Genomic DNA, 22,841 nt, shown 5'->3' with positions numbered 1-22,841 from the left:
GCCTTCTATTCAAATATTACATCAAATAAACATGCTCAAACACCAAGTCTTAAGGGCTGTAGCATCTTTCAAACTGGACAAATACCCAGGCCCGCATCAAATCTATCCCACACTCTTAAGAGAAGTAAGACACCAAATAGCACAGGCTCTCACCATCATTTTACAATCCTCTCTGGCTACAGGTGTGGTGCCCGACCACTGGAGGACTGCTAACGTGCTACCGTTCTTTCAAAAGGGAGAGAGGGATAGACCGCATAATTACAGGCCAGTCAGCCTAACCTCGGTGGTGGGAAAATTATTGGAAAAAGTTCTGAGGGACAGGAGAAATCTTCATTTAGAAAGACACGGATTAATCAGGGACAGTCAGCATGGATTTCTTAACGGAAGGTCGTGTCTGACTAACGCAATTCAATTTTTCGAGGAGGTAACAAGGAGGGTCGATGAGGGTAGTGCCTTTGATGTAGTCTATATGGATTTTAGCAAGGCTTTTGATAAGGTCCCGCATGCCAGATTGGTCACGAAAGTAAAAGCCCATGGGATCCAAGGCAAAGTGGCAAGTTGGATCCAAAATTGGCTCAGAGGCAGGAAACAAAGGGTAATGGTCGAAGGGTGTTTTTGTGACCGGAAGGCTGTTTCCAGTGGGGTTCCGCAGGGCTCACAGAATCACAGAAACCCCACAGTGCAGATAGAGGCCATTTCGGCCCATCGAGCCTGCACCGACTCAGTACTGGACCCTTTGCTTTTTCTGGTATATATCAATGATTTGGATTTGAATGTAGGAAGTATGATTAAGAAGTTTGCAGATGATACAAAAATTGGCCGTGTGGTTAATAATGAAACAGAATGCTGTAGACTGCAGGAAGATATCAATGGACTCGTCTAGTGGGCAGAACAGTGGCAAATGGAATTCAGTTGGAATACACAATAAATGGTAGGACACTGAGAAATGCAGAGGATCAGCGGGACCTTGGAGTGCATGTCCACAGATCCCTGAAGGTAGCAGGACAGGTAGATAAAGTGGTTAAGCAGGCATACGGGATACTTGCCTTTATTAGCCGAGGCGTAGAATATAAGAGCGGGGAGGTTATGCTTCAACTGTATAAAACACTAGTTAGGCCGCAGCTAGAGTGCCGCGTGCAGTTCTGGTCACCACATTACAAGAAGGATGCGATTGCACTAGAGAAGGTGCAGAGGAGATTTCCGAGGATGTTGCCTGGGCTGGGGAATTTTAGCTATGAGGAAAGATTGGATAGGCTGGGGTTGTTTTCTTTGGAATACAGGAGGCTGAGGCGAGACCTAATTGAGGTGTGTAAAATTATGAGGGGCCGAGATAGAGTGGATAGGAAGGACCTATTTCCCTTAGCAGAAGGGTCAATAATAGATTTCAAGTAATTGGTAGGAGGTTTACAGGGAATTTGAGGAGACATTTTTTCACCCAGTGAATGGTGGGGGTCTGGAATGCACTGCCTGAAAGGGTGGTAGAGGCAGAAACCCTCATCACGTTTAAAAAGTACTTGGATATGCACTTGAACTGCCGTAACCTACAAGGCTACGGACCAAGTGCTGTAAAGTGGGATTTGGGTGGATTGCTCTTTGTCGGCTGGCACGGACAAGATGGGCCGAATGGCCTCCTTCTGTGCTGTAAATTTCTATGATTCTGCCTGATCATGTGACATCTGCCCACACGACTTCTACAAATGTTATTACATTGTAGCCAGGATTGTTTAGTTTCCAATTCCGCCCATTTTGAAGCCAGGTCTCCGTTATGGCTACTATTGCATAACCCCATGTGGCAACTTGCGCCTGCAACTCGTCAATCTCATTTGTAACGCTCCTCGCATTAACACACATGCATTTCAACAGCATGCTAGTTGGCTTTGCTTTTTTCCTGAATTTAACTGCTGCTCTTTCTACATTCTTCTTTGTTCTGTTGCTGTTTGTCCCTCCGAGTTTTCTATGCACCTTGTCTCTCCTCTCTGCTGCTGTGTCCTGGTGGCCCTCCGCCAGTGTGTGTATTTTGGCTATCTTATTTTCTTCTTCTGCTTATTTCGGCCCTGTGTCTGGAGCCCCTTGCATTTGTGTAGCAGCAGGAGAATGTGCAGCGAAGAAATGGTCAAAGGAAAGCGAGAGAGAGAGAGAGAGAGAGAGCAGCAAAAAGGATGTTGATTGATTAAGAGCAGTGTGTGCGCGTGTGTGTGCAAAACGTTGAGCAGCCTGTGGCGGCAGCAAAAGCCTACAGCACCTGGTATTCCCAGGCGGTCTCCCATCCAAGTACTAACCAGGCCTGACTCTGCTTCGTTTCCGAGATCAGACGAGATCGGGCGTATTCAGACTAGTATGGCCGCAGGCATATGCTAGCTGGCTTTCTCTTTACTTAAAGCTGTCGCCCATTTTTTTCTCTTCTACGCATTCATACAAGTATTCAACACTCAATTTACATTTACAAATTTTACTCCTCCCGCAACCCCCCACCCCCCCTCCACCTCTTCTTGCTGCTCTGCCTCGCACACAAACAAACTACAAGCCCAACCCTTCATTGCCTTCTATTCAAATATTACATCAAATAAACATGCTCAAACACCAAGTCTTAAGGGCTGTAGCATCTGTCAAACTGGACAAATACCCAGGCCCGCATCAAATCTATCCCACACTCTTAAGAGAAGTAAGACACCAAATAGCACAGGCTCTCACCATCATTTTACAATCCTCTCTGGCTACAGGTGTGGTGCCCGACCACTGGAGGACTGCTAACGTGCTACCGTTCTTTCAAAAGGGAGAGAGGGATAGACCGCATAATTACAGGCCAGTCAGCCTAACCTCGGTGGTGGGAAAATTATTGGAAAAAGTTCTGAGGGACAGGAGAAATCTTCATTTAGAAAGACACGGATTAATCAGGGACAGTCAGCATGGATTTCTTAACGGAAGGTCGTGTCTGACTAACGCAATTCAATTTTTCGAGGAGGTAACAAGGAGGGTCGATGAGGGTAGTGCCTTTGATGTCGTCTATATGGATTTTAGCAAGGCTTTTGATAAGGTCCCGCATGCCAGATTGGTCACGAAAGTAAAAGCCCATGGGATCCAAGGCAAAGTGGCAAGTTGGATCCAAAATTGGCTCAGAGGCAGGAAACAAAGGGTAATGGTCGAAGGGTGTTTTTGTGACCGGAAGGCTGTTTCCAGTGGGGTTCCGCAGGGCTCACAGAATCACAGAAACCCCACAGTGCAGATAGAGGCCATTTCGGCCCATCGAGCCTGCACCGACTCAGTACTGGGCCCTTTGCTTTTTCTGGTATATATCAATGATTTGGATTTGAATGTAGGAAGTATGATTAAGAAGTTTGCAGATGATACAAAAATTGGCCGTGTGGTTAATAATGAAACAGAATGCTGTAGACTGCAGGAAGATATCAATGGACTCGTCTAGTGGGCAGAACAGTGGCAAATGGAATTCAGTTGGAATACACAATAAATGGTAGGACACTGAGAAATGCAGAGGATCAGCGGGACCTTGGAGTGCATGTCCACAGATCCCTGAAGGTAGCAGGACAGGTAGATAAAGTGGTTAAGCAGGCATACGGGATACTTGCCTTTATTAGCCGAGGCGTAGAATATAAGAGCGGGGAGGTTATGCTTCAACTGTATAAAACACTAGTTAGGCCGCAGCTAGAGTGCCGCGTGCAGTTCTGGTCACCACATTACAAGAAGGATGCGATTGCACTAGAGAAGGTGCAGAGGAGATTTCCGAGGATGTTGCCTGGGCTGGGGAATTTTAGTTATGAGGAAAGATTGGATAGGCTGGGGTTGTTTTCTTTGGAACACAGGAGGCTGAGGCGAGACCTAATTGAGGTGTGTAAAATTATGAGGGGCCGAGATAGAGTGGATAGGAAGGACCTATTTCCCTTAGCAGAAGGGTCAATAATAGATTTCAAGTAATTGGTAGGAGGTTTACAGGGAATTTGAGGAGACATTTTTTCACCCAGTGAATGGTGGGGGTCTGGAATGCACTGCCTGAAAGGGTGGTAGAGGCAGAAACCCTCATCACGTTTAAAAAGTACTTGGATATGCACTTGAACTGCCGTAACCAACAAGGCTACGGACCAAGTGCTGTAAAGTGGGATTTGGGTGGATTGCTCTTTGTCGGCTGGCACGGACAAGATGGGCCGAATGGCCTCCTTCTGTGCTGTAAATTTCTATGATTCTGCCTGATCATGTGACATCTGCCCACACGACTTCTACAAATGTTATTACATTGTAGCCAGGATTGTTTAGTTTCCAATTCCGCCCATTTTGAAGCCAGGTCTCCGTTATGGCTACTATTGCATAACCCCATGTGGCAACTTGCGCCTGCAACTCGTCAATCTTATTTGTAACACTCCTCGCATTAACACACATGCATTTCAACAGCATGCTAGTTGGCTTTGCTTTTTTCCTGAATTTAACTGCTGCTCTTTCTACATTCTTCTTTGTTCTGTTGCTGTTTGTCCCTCCGAGTTTTCTATGCACCTTGTCTCTCCTCTCTGCTGCTGTGTCCTGGTGGCCCTCCGCCAGTGTGTATATTTTGGCTATCTTATTTTCTTCTTCTGCTTATTTCGGCCCTGTGTCTGGAGCCCCTTGCATTTGTGTAGCAGCAGGAGAATGTGCAGCGAAGAAATGGTCAAAGGAAAGCGAGAGAGAGAGAGAGAGCAGCAAAAAGGATGTTGATTGATTAAGAGCAGTGTGTGCGCGTGTGTGTGCAAAACGTTGAGCAGCCTGTGGCGGCAGCAAAAGCCTACTGCACCTGGTATTCCCAGGCGGTCTCCCATCCAAGTACTAACCAGGCCTGACTCTGCTTAGCTTCCGAGATCAGACGAGATCAGGCGCATTCAGACTAGTATGGCCGTAGGCATATGCTGGCTGGCTTTCTCTTTACTTAAAGCTGTCGCCCATTTTTTTCTCTTCTACGCATTCATACAAGTATTCAACACTCAATTTACATTTACAAATTTTACTCCTCCCGCAACCCCCCACCCCCCCTCCACCTCTTCTTGCTGCTCTGCCTCCCACACAAACAAACTACAAGCCCAACCCTTCATTGCCTTCTATTCAAATATTACATCAAATAAACATGCTCAAACACCAAGTCTTAAGGGCTGTAGCATCTTTCAAACTGGACAAATACCCAGGCCCGCATCAAATCTATCCCACACTCTTAAGGGAAGTAAGACACCAAATAGCACAGGCTCTCACCATCATTTTACAATCCTCTCTGGCTACAGGTGTGGTGCCCGACCACTGGAGGACTGCTAACGTGCTACCGTTCTTTCAAAAGGGAGAGAGGGATAGACCGCATAATTACAGGACAGTCAGCCTAACCTCGGTGGTGGGAAAATTATTGGAAAAAGTTCTGAGGGACAGGAGAAATCTTCATTTAGAAAGACACGGATTAATCAGGGACAGTCAGCATGGATTTCTTAACGGAAGGTCGTGTCTGACTAACGCAATTCAATTTTTCGAGGAGGTAACAAGGAGGGTCGATGAGGGTAGTGCCTTTGATGTAGTCTATATGGATTTTAGCAAGGCTTTTGATAAGGTCCCGCATGCCAGATTGGTCACGAAAGTAAAAGCCCATGGGATCCAAGGCAAAGTGGCAAGTTGGATCCAAAATTGGCTCAGAGGCAGGAAACAAAGGGTAATGGTCGAAGGGTGTTTTTGTGACCGGAAGGCTGTTTCCAGTGGGGTTCCGCAGGGCTCACAGAATCACAGAAACCCCACAGTGCAGATAGAGGCCATTTCGGCCCATCGAGCCTGCACCGACTCAGTACTGGGCCCTTTGCTTTTTCTGGTATATATCAATGATTTGGATTTGAATGTAGGAAGTATGATTAAGAAGTTTGCAGATGATACAAAAATTGGCCGTGTGGTTAATAATGAAACAGAATGCTGTAGACTGCAGGAAGATATCAATGGACTCGTCTAGTGGGCAGAACAGTGGCAAATGGAATTCAGTTGGAATACACAATAAATGGTAGGACACTGAGAAATGCAGAGGATCAGCGGGACCTTGGAGTGCATGTCCACAGATCCCTGAAGGTAGCAGGACAGGTAGATAAAGTGGTTAAGCAGGCATACGGGATACTTGCCTTTATTAGCCGAGGCGTAGAATATAAGAGCGGGGAGGTTATGCTTCAACTGTATAAAACACTAGTTAGGCCGCAGCTAGAGTGCCGCGTGCAGTTCTGGTCACCACATTACAAGAAGGATGCGATTGCACTAGAGAAGGTGCAGAGGAGATTTCCGAGGATGTTGCCTGGGCTGGGGAATTTTAGTTATGAGGAAAGATTGGATAGGCTGGGGTTGTTTTCTTTGGAACACAGGAGGCTGAGGCGAGACCTAATTGAGGTGTGTAAAATTATGAGGGGCCGAGATAGAGTGGATAGGAAGGACCTATTTCCCTTAGCAGAAGGGTCAATAATAGATTTCAAGTAATTGGTAGGAGGTTTACAGGGAATTTGAGGAGACATTTTTTCACCCAGTGAATGGTGGGGGTCTGGAATGCACTGCCTGAAAGGGTGGTAGAGGCAGAAACCCTCATCACGTTTAAAAAGTACTTGGATATGCACTTGAACTGCCGTAACCTACAAGGCTACGGACCAAGTGCTGTAAAGTGGGATTTGGGTGGATTGCTCTTTGTCGGCTGGCACGGACAAGATGGGCCGAATGGCCTCCTTCTGTGCTGTAAATTTCTATGATTCTGCCTGATCATGTGACATCTGCCCACACGACTTCTACAAATGTTATTACATTGTAGCCAGGATTGTTTAGTTTCCAATTCCGCCCATTTTGAAGCCAGGTCTCCGTTATGGCTACTATTGCATAACCCCATGTGGCAACTTGCGCCTGCAACTCGTCAATCTTATTTGTAACGCTCCTCGCATTAACACACATGCATTTCAACAGCATGCTAGTTGGCTTTGCTTTTTTCCTGAATTTAACTGCTGCTCTTTCTACATTCTTCTTTGTTCTGTTGCTGTTTGTCCCTCCGAGTTTTCTATGCACCTTGTCTCTCCTCTCTGCTGCTGTGTCCTGGTGGCCCTCCGCCAGTGTGTGTATTTTGGCTATCTTATTTTCTTCTTCTGCTTATTTCGGCCCTGTGTCTGGAGCCCCTTGCATTTGTGTAGCAGCAGGAGAATGTGCAGCGAAGAAATGGTCAAAGGAAAGCGAGAGAGAGAGAGAGAGAGAGAGCAGCAAAAAGGATGTTGATTGATTAAGAGCAGTGTGTGCGCGTGTGTGTGCAAAACGTTGAGCAGCCTGTGGCGGCAGCAAAAGCCTACTGCACCCGGTATTCCCAGGCAGTCTCCCATCCAAGTACTAACCAGGCCTGACTCTGCTTAGCTTCCGAGATCAGACGAGATCGGGCGTATTCAGACTAGTATGGCCGTAGGCATATGCTAGCTGGCTTTCTCTTTACTTAAAGCTGTCGCCCATTTTTTTCTCTTCTACGCATTCATACAAGTATTCAACACTCAATTTACATTTACAAATTTTACTCCTCCCGCAACCCCCCACCCCCCCTCCACCTCTTCTTGCTGCTCTGCCTCCCACACAAACAAACTACAAGCCCAACCCTTCATTGCCTTCTATTCAAATATTACATCAAATAAACATGCTCAAACACCAAGTCTTAAGGGCTGTAGCATCTTTCAAACTGGACAAATACCCAGGCCCGCATCAAATCTATCCCACACTCTTAAGGGAAGTAAGACACCAAATAGCACAGGCTCTCACCATCATTTTACAATCCTCTCTGGCTACAGGTGTGGTGCCCGACCACTGGAGGACTGCTAACGTGCTACCGTTCTTTCAAAAGGGAGAGAGGGATAGACCGCATAATTACAGGCCAGTCAGCCTAACCTCGGTGGTGGGAAAATTATTGGAAAAGGTTCTGAGGGACAGGAGAAATCTTCATTTAGAAAGACACGGATTAATCAGGGACAGTCAGCATGGATTTCTTAACGGAAGGTCGTGTCTGACTAACGCAATTCAATTTTTCGAGGAGGTAACAAGGAGGGTCGATGAGGGTAGTGCCTTTGATGTAGTCTATATGGATTTTAGCAAGGCTTTTGATAAGGTCCCGCATGCCAGATTGGTCACGAAAGTAAAAGCCCATGGGATCCAAGGCAAAGTGGCAAGTTGGATCCAAAATTGGCTCAGAGGCAGGAAACAAAGGGTAATGGTCGAAGGGTGTTTTTGTGACCGGAAGGCTGTTTCCAGTGGGGTTCCGCAGGGCTCACAGAATCACAGAAACCCCACAGTGCAGATAGAGGCCATTTCGGCCCATCGAGCCTGCACCGACTCAGTACTGGGCCCTTTGCTTTTTCTGGTATATATCAATGATTTGGATTTGAATGTAGGAAGTATGATTAAGAAGTTTGCAGATGATACAAAAATTGGCCGTGTGGTTAATAATGAAACAGAATGCTGTAGACTGCAGGAAGATATCAATGGACTCGTCTAGTGGGCAGAACAGTGGCAAATGGAATTCAGTTGGAATACACAATAAATGGTAGGACACTGAGAAATGCAGAGGATCAGCGGGACCTTGGAGTGCATGTCCACAGATCCCTGAAGGTAGCAGGACAGGTAGATAAAGTGGTTAAGCAGGCATACGGGATACTTGCCTTTATTAGCCGAGGCGTAGAATATAAGAGCGGGGAGGTTATGCTTCAACTGTATAAAACACTAGTTAGGCCGCAGCTAGAGTGCCGCGTGCAGTTCTGGTCACCACATTACAAGAAGGATGCGATTGCACTAGAGAAGGTGCAGAGGAGATTTCCGAGGATGTTGCCTGGGCTGGGGAATTTTAGTTATGAGGAAAGATTGGATAGGCTGGGGTTGTTTTCTTTGGAACACAGGAGGCTGAGGCGAGACCTAATTGAGGTGTGTAAAATTATGAGGGGCCGAGATAGAGTGGATAGGAAGGACCTATTTCCCTTAGCAGAAGGGTCAATAATAGATTTCAAGTAATTGGTAGGAGGTTTACAGGGAATTTGAGGAGACATTTTTTCACCCAGTGAATGGTGGGGGTCTGGAATGCACTGCCTGAAAGGGTGGTAGAGGCAGAAACCCTCATCACGTTTAAAAAGTACTTGGATATGCACTTGAACTGCCGTAACCTACAAGGCTACGGACCAAGTGCTGTAAAGTGGGATTTGGGTGGATTGCTCTTTGTCGGCTGGCACGGACAAGATGGGCCGAATGGCCTCCTTCTGTGCTGTAAATTTCTATGATTCTGCCTGATCATGTGACATCTGCCCACACGACTTCTACAAATGTTATTACATTGTAGCCAGGATTGTTTAGTTTCCAATTCCGCCCATTTTGAAGCCAGGTCTCCGTTATGGCTACTATTGCATAACCCCATGTGGCAACTTGCGCCTGCAACTCGTCAATCTTATTTGTAACACTCCTCGCATTAACACACATGCATTTCAACAGCATGCTAGTTGGCTTTGCTTTTTTCCTGAATTTAACTGCTGCTCTTTCTACATTCTTCTTTGTTCTGTTGCTGTTTGTCCCTCCGAGTTTTCTATGCACCTTGTCTCTCCTCTCTGCTGCTGTGTCCTGGTGGCCCTCCGCCAGTGTGTGTATTTTGGCTATCTTATTTTCTTCTTCTGCTTATTTCGGCCCTGTGTCTGGAGCCCCTTGCATTTGTGTAGCAGCAGGAGAATGTGCAGCGAAGAAATGGTCAAAGGAAAGCGAGAGAGAGAGAGAGAGAGAGAGCAGCAAAAAGGATGTTGATTGATTAAGAGCAGTGTGTGCGCGTGTGTGTGCAAAACGTTGAGCAGCCTGTGGCGGCAGCAAAAGCCTACTGCACCCGGTATTCCCAGGCAGTCTCCCATCCAAGTACTAACCAGGCCTGACTCTGCTTAGCTTCCGAGATCAGACGAGATCGGGCGTATTCAGACTAGTATGGCCGTAGGCATATGCTAGCTGGCTTTCTCTTTACTTAAAGCTGTCGCCCATTTTTTTCTCTTCTACGCATTCATACAAGTATTCAACACTCAATTTACATTTACAAATTTTACTCCTCCCGCAACCCCCCACCCCCCCTCCACCTCTTCTTGCTGCTCTGCCTCCCACACAAACAAACTACAAGCCCAACCCTTCATTGCCTTCTATTCAAATATTACATCAAATAAACATGCTCAAACACCAAGTCTTAAGGGCTGTAGCATCTTTCAAACTGGACAAATACCCAGGCCCGCATCAAATCTATCCCACACTCTTAAGAGAAGTAAGACACCAAATAGCACAGGCTCTCACCATCATTTTACAATCCTCTCTGGCTACAGGTGTGGTGCCGGACCACTGGAGGACTGCTAACGTGCTACCGTTCTTTCAAAAGGGAGAGAGGGATAGACCGCATAATTACAGGCCAGTCAGCCTAACCTCGGTGGTGGGAAAATTATTGGAAAAAGTTCTGAGGGACAGGAGAAATCTTCATTTAGAAAGACACGGATTAATCAGGGACAGTCAGCATGGATTTCTTAACGGAAGGTCGTGTCTGACTAACGCAATTCAATTTTTCGAGGAGGTAACAAGGAGGGTCGATGAGGGTAGTGCCTTTGATGTAGTCTATATGGATTTTAGCAAGGCTTTTGATAAGGTCCCGCATGCCAGATTGGTCACGAAAGTAAAAGCCCATGGGATCCAAGGCAAAGTGGCAAGTTGGATCCAAAATTGGCTCAGAGGCAGGAAACAAAGGGTAATGGTCGAAGGGTGTTTTTGTGACCGGAAGGCTGTTTCCAGTGGGGTTCCGCAGGGCTCACAGAATCACAGAAACCCCACAGTGCAGATAGAGGCCATTTCGGCCCATCGAGCCTGCACCGACTCAGTACTGGGCCCTTTGCTTTTTCTGGTATATATCAATGATTTGGATTTGAATGTAGGAAGTATGATTAAGAAGTTTGCAGATGATACAAAAATTGGCCGTGTGGTTAATAATGAAACAGAATGCTGTAGACTGCAGGAAGATATCAATGGACTCGTCTAGTGGGCAGAACAGTGGCAAATGGAATTCAGTTGGAATACACAATAAATGGTAGGACACTGAGAAATGCAGAGGATCAGCGGGACCTTGGAGTGCATGTCCACAGATCCCTGAAGGTAGCAGGACAGGTAGATAAAGTGGTTAAGCAGGCATACGGGATACTTGCCTTTATTAGCCGAGGCGTAGAATATAAGAGCGGGGAGGTTATGCTTCAACTGTATAAAACACTAGTTAGGCCGCAGCTAGAGTGCCGCGTGCAGTTCTGGTCACCACATTACAAGAAGGATGCGATTGCACTAGAGAAGGTGCAGAGGAGATTTCCGAGGATGTTGCCTGGGCTGGGGAATTTTAGTTATGAGGAAAGATTGGATAGGCTGGGGTTGTTTTCTTTGGAACACAGGAGGCTGAGGCGAGACCTAATTGAGGTGTGTAAAATTATGAGGGGCCGAGATAGAGTGGATAGGAAGGACCTATTTCCCTTAGCAGAAGGGTCAATAATAGATTTCAAGTAATTGGTAGGAGGTTTACAGGGAATTTGAGGAGACATTTTTTCACCCAGTGAATGGTGGGGGTCTGGAATGCACTGCCTGAAAGGGTGGTAGAGGCAGAAACCCTCATCACGTTTAAAAAGTACTTGGATATGCACTTGAACTGCCGTAACCTACAAGGCTACGGACCAAGTGCTGTAAAGTGGGATTTGGGTGGATTGCTCTTTGTCGGCTGGCACGGACAAGATGGGCCGAATGGCCTCCTTCTGTGCTGTAAATTTCTATGATTCTGCCTGATCATGTGACATCTGCCCACACGACTTCTACAAATGTTATTACATTGTAGCCAGGATTGTTTAGTTTCCAATTCCGCCCATTTTGAAGCCAGGTCTCCGTTATGGCTACTATTGCATAACCCCATGTGGCAACTTGCGCCTGCAACTCGTCAATCTTATTTGTAACACTCCTCGCATTAACACACATGCATTTCAACAGCATGCTAGTTGGCTTTGCTTTTTTCCTGAATTTAACTGCTGCTCTTTCTACATTCTTCTTTGTTCTGTTGCTGTTTGTCCCTCCGAGTTTTCTATGCACCTTGTCTCTCCTCTCTGCTGCTGTGTCCTGGTGGCCCTCCGCCAGTGTGTGTATTTTGGCTATCTTATTTTCTTCTTCTGCTTATTTCGGCCCTGTGTCTGGAGCCCCTTGCATTTGTGTAGCAGCAGGAGAATGTGCAGCGAAGAAATGGTCAAAGGAAAGCGAGAGAGAGAGAGAGAGAGCAGCAAAAAGGATGTTGATTGATTAAGAGCAGTGTGTGCGCGTGTGTGTGCAAAACGTTGAGCAGCCTGTGGCGGCAGCAAAAGCCTACTGCACCCGGTATTCCCAGGCAGTCTCCCATCCAAGTACTAACCAGGCCTGACTCTGCTTAGCTTCCGAGATCAGACGAGATCGGGCGCATTCAGACTAGTATGGCCGTAGGCATATGCTAGCTGGCTTTCTCTTTACTTAAAGCTGTCGCCCATTTTTTTCTCTTCTACGCATTCATACAAGTATTCAACACTCAATTTACATTTACAAATTTTACTCCTCCCGCAACCCCCCACCCCCCCTCCACCTCTTCTTGCTGCTCTGCCTCCCACACAAACAAACTACAAGCCCAACCCTTCATTGCCTTCTATTCAAATATTACATCAAATAAACATGCTCAAACACCAAGTCTTAAGGGCTGTAGCATCTTTCAAACTGGACAAATACCCAGGCCCGCATCAAATCTATCCCACACTCTTAAGAGAAGTAAGACACCAAATAGCACAGGCTCTCACCATCATTTTACAATCCTCTCTGGCTACAGGTGTGGTGCCCGACCACTGGAGGACTGCTAACGTGCTACCGTTCTTTCAAAAGGGAGAGAGGGATAGACCGCATAATTACAGGCCAGTCAGCCTAACCTCGGTGGTGGGAAAATTATTGGAAAAAGTTCTGAGGGACAGGAGAAATCTTCATTTAGAAAGACACGGATTAATCAGGGACAGTCAGCATGGATTTCTTAACGGAAGGTCGTGTCTGACTAACGCAATTCAATTTTTCGAGGAGGTAACAAGGAGGGTCGATGAGGGTAGTGCCTTTGATGTAGTCTATATGGATTTTAGCAAGGCTTTTGATAAGGTCCCGCATGCCAGATTGGTCACGAAAGTAAAAGCCCATGGGATCCAAGGCAAAGTGGCAAGTTGGATCCAAAATTGGCTCAGAGGCAGGAAACAAAGGGTAATGGTCGAAGGGTGTTTTTGTGACCGGAAGGCTGTCACAGAAACCCCACAGTGCAGATAGAGGCCATTTCGGCCCATCGAGCCTGCACCGACTCAGTACTGGGCCCTTTGCTTTTTCTGGTATATATCAATGATTTGGATTTGAATGTAGGAAGTATGATTAAGAAGTTTGCAGATGATACAAAAATTGGCCGTGTGGTTAATAATGAAACAGAATGCTGTAGACTGCAGGAAGATATCAATGGACTCGTCTAGTGGGCAGAACAGTGGCAAATGGAATTCAGTTGGAATACACAATAAATGGTAGGACACTGAGAAATGCAGAGGATCAGCGGGACCTTGGAGTGCATGTCCACAGATCCCTGAAGGTAGCAGGACAGGTAGATAAAGTGGTTAAGCAGGCATACGGGATACTTGCCTTTATTAGCCGAGGCGTAGAATATAAGAGCGGGGAGGTTATGCTTCAACTGTATAAAACACTAGTTAGGCCGCAGCTAGAGTGCCGCGTGCAGTTCTGGTCACCACATTACAAGAAGGATGCGATTGCACTAGAGAAGGTGCAGAGGAGATTTCCGAGGATGTTGCCTGGGCTGGGGAATTTTAGTTATGAGGAAAGATTGGATAGGCTGGGGTTGTTTTCTTTGGAACACAGGAGGCTGAGGCGAGACCTAATTGAGGTGTGTAAAATTATGAGGGGCCGAGATAGAGTGGATAGGAAGGACCTATTTCCCTTAGCAGAAGGGTCAATAATAGATTTCAAGTAATTGGTAGGAGGTTTACAGGGAATTTGAGGAGACATTTTTTCACCCAGTGAATGGTGGGGGTCTGGAATGCACTGCCTGAAAGGGTGGTAGAGGCAGAAACCCTCATCACGTTTAAAAAGTACTTGGATATGCACTTGAACTGCCGTAACCTACAAGGCTACGGACCAAGTGCTGTAAAGTGGGATTTGGGTGGATTGCTCTTTGTCGGCTGGCACGGACAAGATGGGCCGAATGGCCTCCTTCTGTGCTGTAAATTTCTATGATTCTGCCTGATCATGTGACATCTGCCCACACGACTTCTACAAATGTTATTACATTGTAGCCAGGATTGTTTAGTTTCCAATTCCGCCCATTTTGAAGCCAGGTCTCCGTTATAGCTACTATTGCATAACCCCATGTGGCAACTTGCGCCTGCAACTCGTCAATCTTATTTGTAACGCTCCTCGCATTAACACACATGCATTTCAACAGCATGCTAGTTGGCTTTGCTTTTTTCCTGAATTTAACTGCTGCTCTTTCTACATTCTTCTTTGTTCTGTTGCTGTTTGTCCCTCCGAGTTTTCTATGCACCTTGTCTCTCCTCTCTGCTGCTGTGTCCTGGTGGCCCTCCGCCAGTGTGTGTATTTTGGCTATCTTATTTTCTTCTTCTGCTTATTTCGGCCCTGTGTCTGGAGCCCCTTGCATTTGTGTAGCAGCAGGAGAATGTGCAGCGAAGAAATGGTCAAAGGAAAGCGAGAGAGAGAGACAGAGAGAGAGAGAGAGAGAGAGAGCAGCAAAAAGGATGTTGATTGATTAAGAGCAGTGTGTGCGCGTGTGTGTGCAAAACGTTGAGCAGCCTGTGGCGGCAGCAAAAGCCTACTGCACCCGGTATTCCCAGGCAGTCTCCCATCCAAGTACTAACCAGGCCTGACTCTGCTTAGCTTCCGAGATCAGACGAGATCGGGCGCATTCAGACTAGTATGGCCGTAGGCATATGCTAGCTGGCTTTCTCTTTACTTAAAGCTGTCGCCCATTTTTTTCTCTTCTACGCATTCATACAAGTATTCAACACTCAATTTACATTTACAAATTTTACTCCTCCCGCAACCCCCCACCCCCCCTCCACCTCTTCTTGCTGCTCTGCCTCCCACACAAACAAACTACAAGCCCAACCCTTCATTGCCTTCTATTCAAATATTACATCAAATAAACATGCTCAAACACCAAGTCTTAAGGGCTGTAGTATCTTTCAAACTGGACAAATACCCAGGCCCGCATCAAATCTATCCCACACTCTTAAGAGAAGTAAGACACCAAATAGCACAGGCTCTCACCATCATTTTACAATCCTCTCTGGCTACAGGTGTGGTGCCCGACCACTGGAGGACTGCTAACGTGCTACCGTTCTTTCAAAAGGGAGAGAGGGATAGACCGCATAATTACAGGCCAGTCAGCCTAACCTCGGTGGTGGGAAAATTATTGGAAAAAGTTCTGAGGGACAGGAGAAATCTTCATTTAGAAAGACACGGATTAATCAGGGACAGTCAGCATGGATTTCTTAACGGAAGGTCGTGTCTGACTAACGCAATTCAATTTTTCGAGGAGGTAACAAGGAGGGTCGATGAGGGTAGTGCCTTTGATGTAGTCTATATGGATTTTAGCAAGGCTTTTGATAAGGTCCCGCATGCCAGATTGGTCACGAAAGTAAAAGCCCATGGGATCCAAGGCAAAGTGGCAAGTTGGATCCAAAATTGGCTCAGAGGCAGGAAACAAAGGGTAATGGTCGAAGGGTGTTTTTGTGACCGGAAGGCTGTTTCCAGTGGGGTTCCGCAGGGCTCACAGAATCACAGAAACCCCACAGTGCAGATAGAGGCCATTTCGGCCCATCGAGCCTGCACCGACTCAGTACTGGGCCCTTTGCTTTTTCTGGTATATATCAATGATTTGGATTTGAATGTAGGAAGTATGATTAAGAAGTTTGCAGATGATACAAAAATTGGCCGTGTGGTTAATAATGAAACAGAATGCTGTAGACTGCAGGAAGATATCAATGGACTCGTCTAGTGGGCAGAACAGTGGCAAATGGAATTCAGTTGGAATACACAATAAATGGTAGGACACTGAGAAATGCAGAGGATCAGCGGGACCTTGGAGTGCATGTCCACAGATCCCTGAAGGTAGCAGGACAGGTAGATAAAGTGGTTAAGCAGGCATACGGGATACTTGCCTTTATTAGCCGAGGCGTAGAATATAAGAGCGGGGAGGTTATGCTTCAACTGTATAAAACACTAGTTAGGCCGCAGCTAGAGTGCCGCGTGCAGTTCTGGTCACCACATTACAAGAAGGATGCGATTGCACTAGAGAAGGTGCAGAGGAGATTTCCGAGGATGTTGCCTGGGCTGGGGAATTTTAGTTATGAGGAAAGATTGGATAGGCTGGGGTTGCTTTCTTTGGAACACAGGAGGCTGAGGCGAGACCTAATTGAGATGTGTAAAATTATGAGGGGCCGAGATAGAGTGGATAGGAAGGACCTATTTCCCTTAGCAGAAGGGTCAATAAAAGATTTCAAGTAATTGGTAGGAGGTTTACAGGGAATTTGAGGAGACATTTTTTCACCCAGTGAATGGTGGGGGTCTGGAATGCACTGCCTGAAAGGGTGGTAGAGGCAGAAACCCTCATCACGTTTAAAAAGTACTTGGATATGCACTTGAACTGCCGTAACCTACAAGGCTACGGACCAAGTGCTGTAAAGTGGGATTTGGGTGGATTGCTCTTTGTCGGCTGGCACGGACAAGATGGGCCGAATGGCCTCCTTCTGTGCTGTAAATTTCTATGATTCTGCCTGATCATGTGACATCTGCCCACACGACTTCTACAAATGTTATTACATTGTAGCCAGGATTGTTTAGTTTCCAATTCCGCCCATTTTGAAGCCAGGTCTCCGTTATAGCTACTATTGCATAACCCCATGTGGCAACTTGCGCCTGCAACTCGTCAATCTTATTTGTAACGCTCCTCGCATTAACACACATGCATTTCAACAGCATGCTAGTTGGCTTTGCTTTTTTCCTGAATTTAACTGCTGCTCTTTCGACATTCTTCTTTGTTCTGTTGCTGTTTGTCCCTCCGAGTTTTCTATGCACCTTGTCTCTCCTCTCTGCTGCTGTGTCCTGGTGGCCCTCCGCCAGTGTGTGTATTTTGGCTATCTTATTTTCTTCTTCTGCTTATTTCGGCCCTGTGTCTGGAGCCCCTTGCATTTGTGTAGCAGCAGGAGAATGTGCAGCGAAGAAATGGTCAAAGGAAAGCAAGAGAGAGAGAGAGAGAGAGCAGCAAAAAGGATGTTGATTGATTAAGAGCAGTGTGTGCGCGTGTGTGTGCAAAACGTTGAGCAGCCTGTGGCGGCAGCAAAAGCCTACTGCACCTGGTATTCCCAGGCAGTCTCCCATCCAAGTACTAACCAGGCCTGACTCTGCTTAGCTTCCGAGATCAGACGAGATCGGGCGCATTCAGACTAGTATGGCCGTAGGCATATGCTAGCTGGCTTTCTCTTTACTTAAAGCTGTCGCCCATTTTTTTCTCTTCTACGCATTCATACAAGTATTCAACACTCAATTTACATTTACAAATTTTACTCCTCCCGCAACCCCCCACCCCCCCTCCACCTCTTCTTGCTGCTCTGCCTCCCACACAAACAAACTACAAGCCCAACCCTTCATTGCCTTCTATTCAAATATTACATCAAATAAACATGCTCAAACACCAAGTCTTAAGGGCTGTAGCATCTTTCAAACTGGACAAATACCCAGGCCCGCATCAAATCTATCCCACACTCTTAAGAGATGTAAGACACCAAATAGCACAGGCTCTCACCATCATTTTACAATCCTCTCTGGCTACAGGTGTGGTGCCCGACCACTGGAGGACTGCTAACGTGCTACCGTTCTTTCAAAAGGGAGAGAGGGATAGACCGCATAATTACAGGCCAGTCAGCCTAACCTCGGTGGTGGGAAAATTATTGGAAAAAGTTCTGAGGGACAGGAGAAATCTTCATTTAGAAAGACACGGATTAATCAGGGACAGTCAGCATGGATTTCTTAACGGAAGGTCGTGTCTGACTAACGCAATTCAATTTTTCGAGGAGGTAACAAGGAGGGTCGATGAGGGTAGTGCCTTTGATGTAGTCTATATGGATTTTAGCAAGGCTTTTGATAAGGTCCCGCATGCCAGATTGGTCACGAAAGTAAAAGCCCATGGGATCCAAGGCAAAGTGGCAAGTTGGATCCAAAATTGGCTCAGAGGCAGGAAACAAAGGGTAATGGTCGAAGGGTGTTTTTGTGACCGGAAGGCTGTTTCCAGTGGGGTTCCGCAGGGCTCACAGAATCACAGAAACCCCACAGTGCAGATAGAGGCCATTTCGGCCCATCGAGCCTGCACCGACTCAGTACTGGGCCCTTTGCTTTTTCTGGTATATATCAATGATTTGGATTTGAATGTAGGAAGTATGATTAAGAAGTTTGCAGATGATACAAAAATTGGCCGTGTGGTTAATAATGAAACAGAATGCTGTAGACTGCAGGAAGATATCAATGGACTCGTCTAGTGGGCAGAACAGTGGCAAATGGAATTCAGTTGGAATACACAATAAATGGTAGGACACTGAGAAATGCAGAGGATCAGCGGGACCTTGGAGTGCATGTCCACAGATCCCTGAAGGTAGCAGGACAGGTAGATAAAGTGGTTAAGCAGGCATACGGGATACTTGCCTTTATTAGCCGAGGCGTAGAATATAAGAGCGGGGAGGTTATGCTTCAACTGTATAAAACACTAGTTAGGCCGCAGCTAGAGTGCCGCGTGCAGTTCTGGTCACCACATTACAAGAAGGATGCGATTGCACTAGAGAAGGTGCAGAGGAGATTTCCGAGGATGTTGCCTGGGCTGGGGAATTTTAGCTATGAGGAAAGATTGGATAGGCTGGGGTTGTTTTCTTTGGAATACAGGAGGCTGAGGCGAGACCTAATTGAGGTGTGTAAAATTATGAGGGGCCGAGATAGAGTGGATAGGAAGGACCTATTTCCCTTAGCAGAAGGGTCAATAATAGATTTCAAGTAATTGGTAGGAGGTTTACAGGGAATTTGAGGAGACATTTTTTCACCCAGTGAATGGTGGGGGTCTGGAATGCACTGCCTGAAAGGGTGGTAGAGGCAGAAACCCTCATCACGTTTAAAAAGTACTTGGATATGCACTTGAACTGCCGTAACCTACAAGGCTACGGACCAAGTGCTGTAAAGTGGGATTTGGGTGGATTGCTCTTTGTCGGCTGGCACGGACAAGATGGGCCGAATGGCCTCCTTCTGTGCTGTAAATTTCTATGATTCTGCCTGATCATGTGACATCTGCCCACACGACTTCTACAAATGTTATTACATTGTAGCCAGGATTGTTTAGTTTCCAATTCCGCCCATTTTGAAGCCAGGTCTCCGTTATGGCTACTATTGCATAACCCCATGTGGCAACTTGCGCCTGCAACTCGTCAATCTTATTTGTAACACTCCTCGCATTAACACACATGCATTTCAACAGCATGCTAGTTGGCTTTGCTTTTTTCCTGAATTTAACTGCTGCTCTTTCTACATTCTTCTTTGTTCTGTTGCTGTTTGTCCCTCCGAGTTTTCTATGCACCTTGTCTCTCCTCTCTGCTGCTGTGTCCTGGTGGCCCTCCGCCAGTGTGTGTATTTTGGCTATCTTATTTTCTTCTTCTGCTTATTTCGGCCCTGTGTCTGGAGCCCCTTGCATTTGTGTAGCAGCAGGAGAATGTGCAGCGAAGAAATGGTCAAAGGAAAGCGAGAGAGAGAGAGAGAGAGAGAGAGCAGCAAAAAGGATGTTGATTGATTAAGAGCAGTGTGTGCGCGTGTGTGTGCAAAACGTTGAGCAGCCTGTGGCGGCAGCAAAAGCCTACTGCACCCGGTATTCCCAGGCAGTCTCCCATCCAAGTACTAACCAGGCCTGACTCTGCTTAGCTTCCGAGATCAGATGAGATCGGGCGCATTCAGACTAGTATGGCCGTAGGCATATGCTAGCTGGCTTTCTCTTTACTTAAAGCTGTCGCCCATTTTTTTCTCTTCTACGCATTCATACAAGTATTCAACACTCAATTTACATTTACAAATTTTACTCCTCCCGCAACCCCCCACCCCCCCTCCACCTCTTCTTGCTGCTCTGCCTCCCACACAAACAAACTACAAGCCCAACCCTTCATTGCCTTCTATTCAAATATTACATCAAATAAACATGCTCAAACACCAAGTCTTAAGGGCTGTAGCATCTTTCAAACTGGACAAATACCCAGGCCCGCATCAAATCTATCCCACACTCTTAAGAGAAGTAAGACACCAAATAGCACAGGCTCTCACCATCATTTTACAATCCTCTCTGGCTACAGGTGTGGTGCCCGACCACTGGAGGACTGCTAACGTGCTACCACTCTTTCAAAAGGGAGAGAGGGATAGACCGCATAATTACAGGCCAGTCAGCCTAACCTCGGTGGTGGGAAAATTATTGGAAAAAGTTCTGAGGGACAGGAGAAATCTTCATTTAGAAAGACACGGATTAATCAGGGACAGTCAGCATGGATTTCTTAACGGAAGGTCGTGTCTGACTAACGCAATTCAATTTTTCGAGGAGGTAACAAGGAGGGTCGATGAGGGTAGTGCCTTTGATGTAGTCTATATGGATTTTAGCAAGGCTTTTGATAAGGTCCCGCATGCCAGATTGGTCACGAAAGTAAAAGCCCATGGGATCCAAGGCAAAGTGGCAAGTTGGATCCAAAATTGGCTCAGAGGCAGGAAACAAAGGGTAATGGTCGAAGGGTGTTTTTGTGACCGGAAGGCTGTTTCCAGTGGGGTTCCGCAGGGCTCACAGAATCACAGAAACCCCACAGTGCAGATAGAGGCCATTTCGGCCCATCGAGCCTGCACCGACTCAGTACTGGGCCCTTTGCTTTTTCTGGTATATATCAATGATTTGGATTTGAATGTAGGAAATATGATTAAGAAGTTTGCAGATGATACAAAAATTGGCCGTGTGGTTAATAATGAAACAGAATGCTGTAGACTGCAGGAAGATATCAATGGACTCGTCTAGTGGGCAGAACAGTGGCAAATGGAATTCAGTTGGAATACACAATAAATGGTAGGACACTGAGAAATGCAGAGGATCAGCGGGACCTTGGAGTGCATGTCCACAGATCCCTGAAGGTAGCAGGACAGGTAGATAAAGTGGTTAAGCAGGCATACGGGATACTTGCCTTTATTAGCCGAGGCGTAGAATATAAGAGCGGGGAGGTTATGCTTCAACTGTATAAAACACTAGTTAGGCCGCAGCTAGAGTGCCGCGTGCAGTTCTGGTCACCACATTACAAGAAGGATGCGATTGCACTAGAGAAGGTGCAGAGGAGATTTCCGAGGATGTTGCCTGGGCTGGGGAATTTTAGTTATGAGGAAAGATTGGATAGGCTGGGGTTGTTTTCTTTGGAACACAGGAGGCTGAGGCGAGACCTAATTGAGGTGTGTAAAATTATGAGGGGCCGAGATAGAGTGGATAGGAAGGACCTATTTCCCTTAGCAGAAGGGTCAATAATAGATTTCAAGTAATTGGTAGGAGGTTTACAGGGAATTTGAGGAGACATTTTTTCACCCAGTGAATGGTGGGGGTCTGGAATGCACTGCCTGAAAGGGTGGTAGAGGCAGAAACCCTCATCACGTTTAAAAAGTACTTGGATATGCACTTGAACTGCCGTAACCTACAAGGCTACGGACCAAGTGCTGTAAAGTGGGATTTGGGTGGATTGCTCTTTGTCGGCTGGCACGGACAAGATGGGCCGAATGGCCTCCTTCTGTGCTGTAAATTTCTATGATTCTGCCTGATCATGTGACATCTGCCCACACGACTTCTACAAATGTTATTACATTGTAGCCAGGATTGTTTAGTTTCCAATTCCGCCCATTTTGAAGCCAGGTCTCCGTTATGGCTACTATTGCATAACCCCATGTGGCAACTTGCGCCTGCAACTCGTCAATCTTATTTGTAACGCTCCTCGCATTAACACACATGCATTTCAACAGCATGCTAGTTGGCTTTGCTTTTTTCCTGAATTTAACTGCTGCTCTTTCGACATTCTTCTTTGTTCTGTTGCTGTTTGTCCCTCCGAGTTTTCTATGCACCTTGTCTCTCCTCTCTGCTGCTGTGTCCTGGTGGCCCTCCGCCAGTGTGTGTATTTTGGCTATCTTATTTTCTTCTTCTGCTTATTTCGGCCCTGTGTCTGGAGCCCCTTGCATTTGTGTAGCAGCAGGAGAATGTGCAGCGAAGAAATGGTCAAAGGAAAGCGAGAGAGAGAGAGAGAGAGAGAGAGAGCAGCAAAAAGGATGTTGATTGATTAAGAGCAGTGTGTGCGCGTGTGTGTGCAAAACGTTGAGCAGCCTGTGGCGGCAGCAAAAGCCTACTGCACCCGGTATTCCCAGGCGGTCTCCCAGCCAAGTACTAACCAGGCCTGACTCTGCTTAGCTTCCGAGATCAGACGAGATCGGGCGCATTCAGACTAGTATGGCCGTAGGCATATGCTAGCTGGCTTTCTCTTTACTTAAAGCTGTCGCCCATTTTTTTCTCTTCTACGCATTCATACAAGTATTCAACACTCAATTTACATTTACAAATTTTACTCCTCCCGCAACCCCCCACCCCCCCTCCACCTCTTCTTGCTGCTCTGCCTCCCACACAAACAAACTACAAGCCCAACCCTTCATTGCCTTCTATTCAAATATTACAT

General features: G+C 46.5%; 9 non-coding genes across 9 annotated transcripts; all 9 read right to left on the bottom strand.

Moving 5' to 3' along the window:
* Positions 1-2,230: 2,230 nt before the first annotated feature.
* LOC147082878 (5S ribosomal RNA) lies at positions 2,231-2,349 on the bottom strand. The gene has a single exon (XR_015076158.1). It is a non-coding gene; the product is annotated as a 5S ribosomal RNA (ribosomal RNA).
* Positions 2,350-4,762: 2,413 nt separating this feature from the next.
* On the bottom strand, positions 4,763-4,881 carry LOC147082877 (5S ribosomal RNA). Its single transcript, XR_015076230.1, has one exon. It is a non-coding gene; the product is annotated as a 5S ribosomal RNA (ribosomal RNA).
* Positions 4,882-7,300: 2,419 nt separating this feature from the next.
* LOC147082876 (5S ribosomal RNA) lies at positions 7,301-7,419 on the bottom strand. Its single transcript, XR_015076178.1, has one exon. It is a non-coding gene; the product is annotated as a 5S ribosomal RNA (ribosomal RNA).
* A 2,419-nt stretch (positions 7,420-9,838) lies between these two features.
* On the bottom strand, positions 9,839-9,957 carry LOC147082875 (5S ribosomal RNA). The gene has a single exon (XR_015076177.1). It is a non-coding gene; the product is annotated as a 5S ribosomal RNA (ribosomal RNA).
* A 2,415-nt stretch (positions 9,958-12,372) lies between these two features.
* Positions 12,373-12,491, bottom strand: LOC147082874 (5S ribosomal RNA). Its single transcript, XR_015076123.1, has one exon. It is a non-coding gene; the product is annotated as a 5S ribosomal RNA (ribosomal RNA).
* A 2,402-nt stretch (positions 12,492-14,893) lies between these two features.
* On the bottom strand, positions 14,894-15,012 carry LOC147082873 (5S ribosomal RNA). Its single transcript, XR_015076122.1, has one exon. It is a non-coding gene; the product is annotated as a 5S ribosomal RNA (ribosomal RNA).
* Positions 15,013-17,429: 2,417 nt separating this feature from the next.
* On the bottom strand, positions 17,430-17,548 carry LOC147082872 (5S ribosomal RNA). The gene has a single exon (XR_015076040.1). It is a non-coding gene; the product is annotated as a 5S ribosomal RNA (ribosomal RNA).
* A 2,421-nt stretch (positions 17,549-19,969) lies between these two features.
* On the bottom strand, positions 19,970-20,088 carry LOC147082871 (5S ribosomal RNA). The gene has a single exon (XR_015076089.1). It is a non-coding gene; the product is annotated as a 5S ribosomal RNA (ribosomal RNA).
* Positions 20,089-22,511: 2,423 nt separating this feature from the next.
* Positions 22,512-22,630, bottom strand: LOC147082870 (5S ribosomal RNA). Its single transcript, XR_015076226.1, has one exon. It is a non-coding gene; the product is annotated as a 5S ribosomal RNA (ribosomal RNA).
* Between the last annotated feature and the right edge of the window lie 211 nt (positions 22,631-22,841).

The sequence above is a fragment of the Somniosus microcephalus genome, unplaced genomic scaffold, assembly GCF_052327205.1.
Source record: "Somniosus microcephalus isolate GS21.2 unplaced genomic scaffold, FLI_Smic_1.0 scaffold110, whole genome shotgun sequence".
Lineage (NCBI taxonomy): Eukaryota > Metazoa > Chordata > Chondrichthyes > Squaliformes > Somniosidae > Somniosus > Somniosus microcephalus.
Note: the sequence above shows the minus strand (reverse complement) of the source record. Positions and strands in the feature narration are given on the sequence as shown.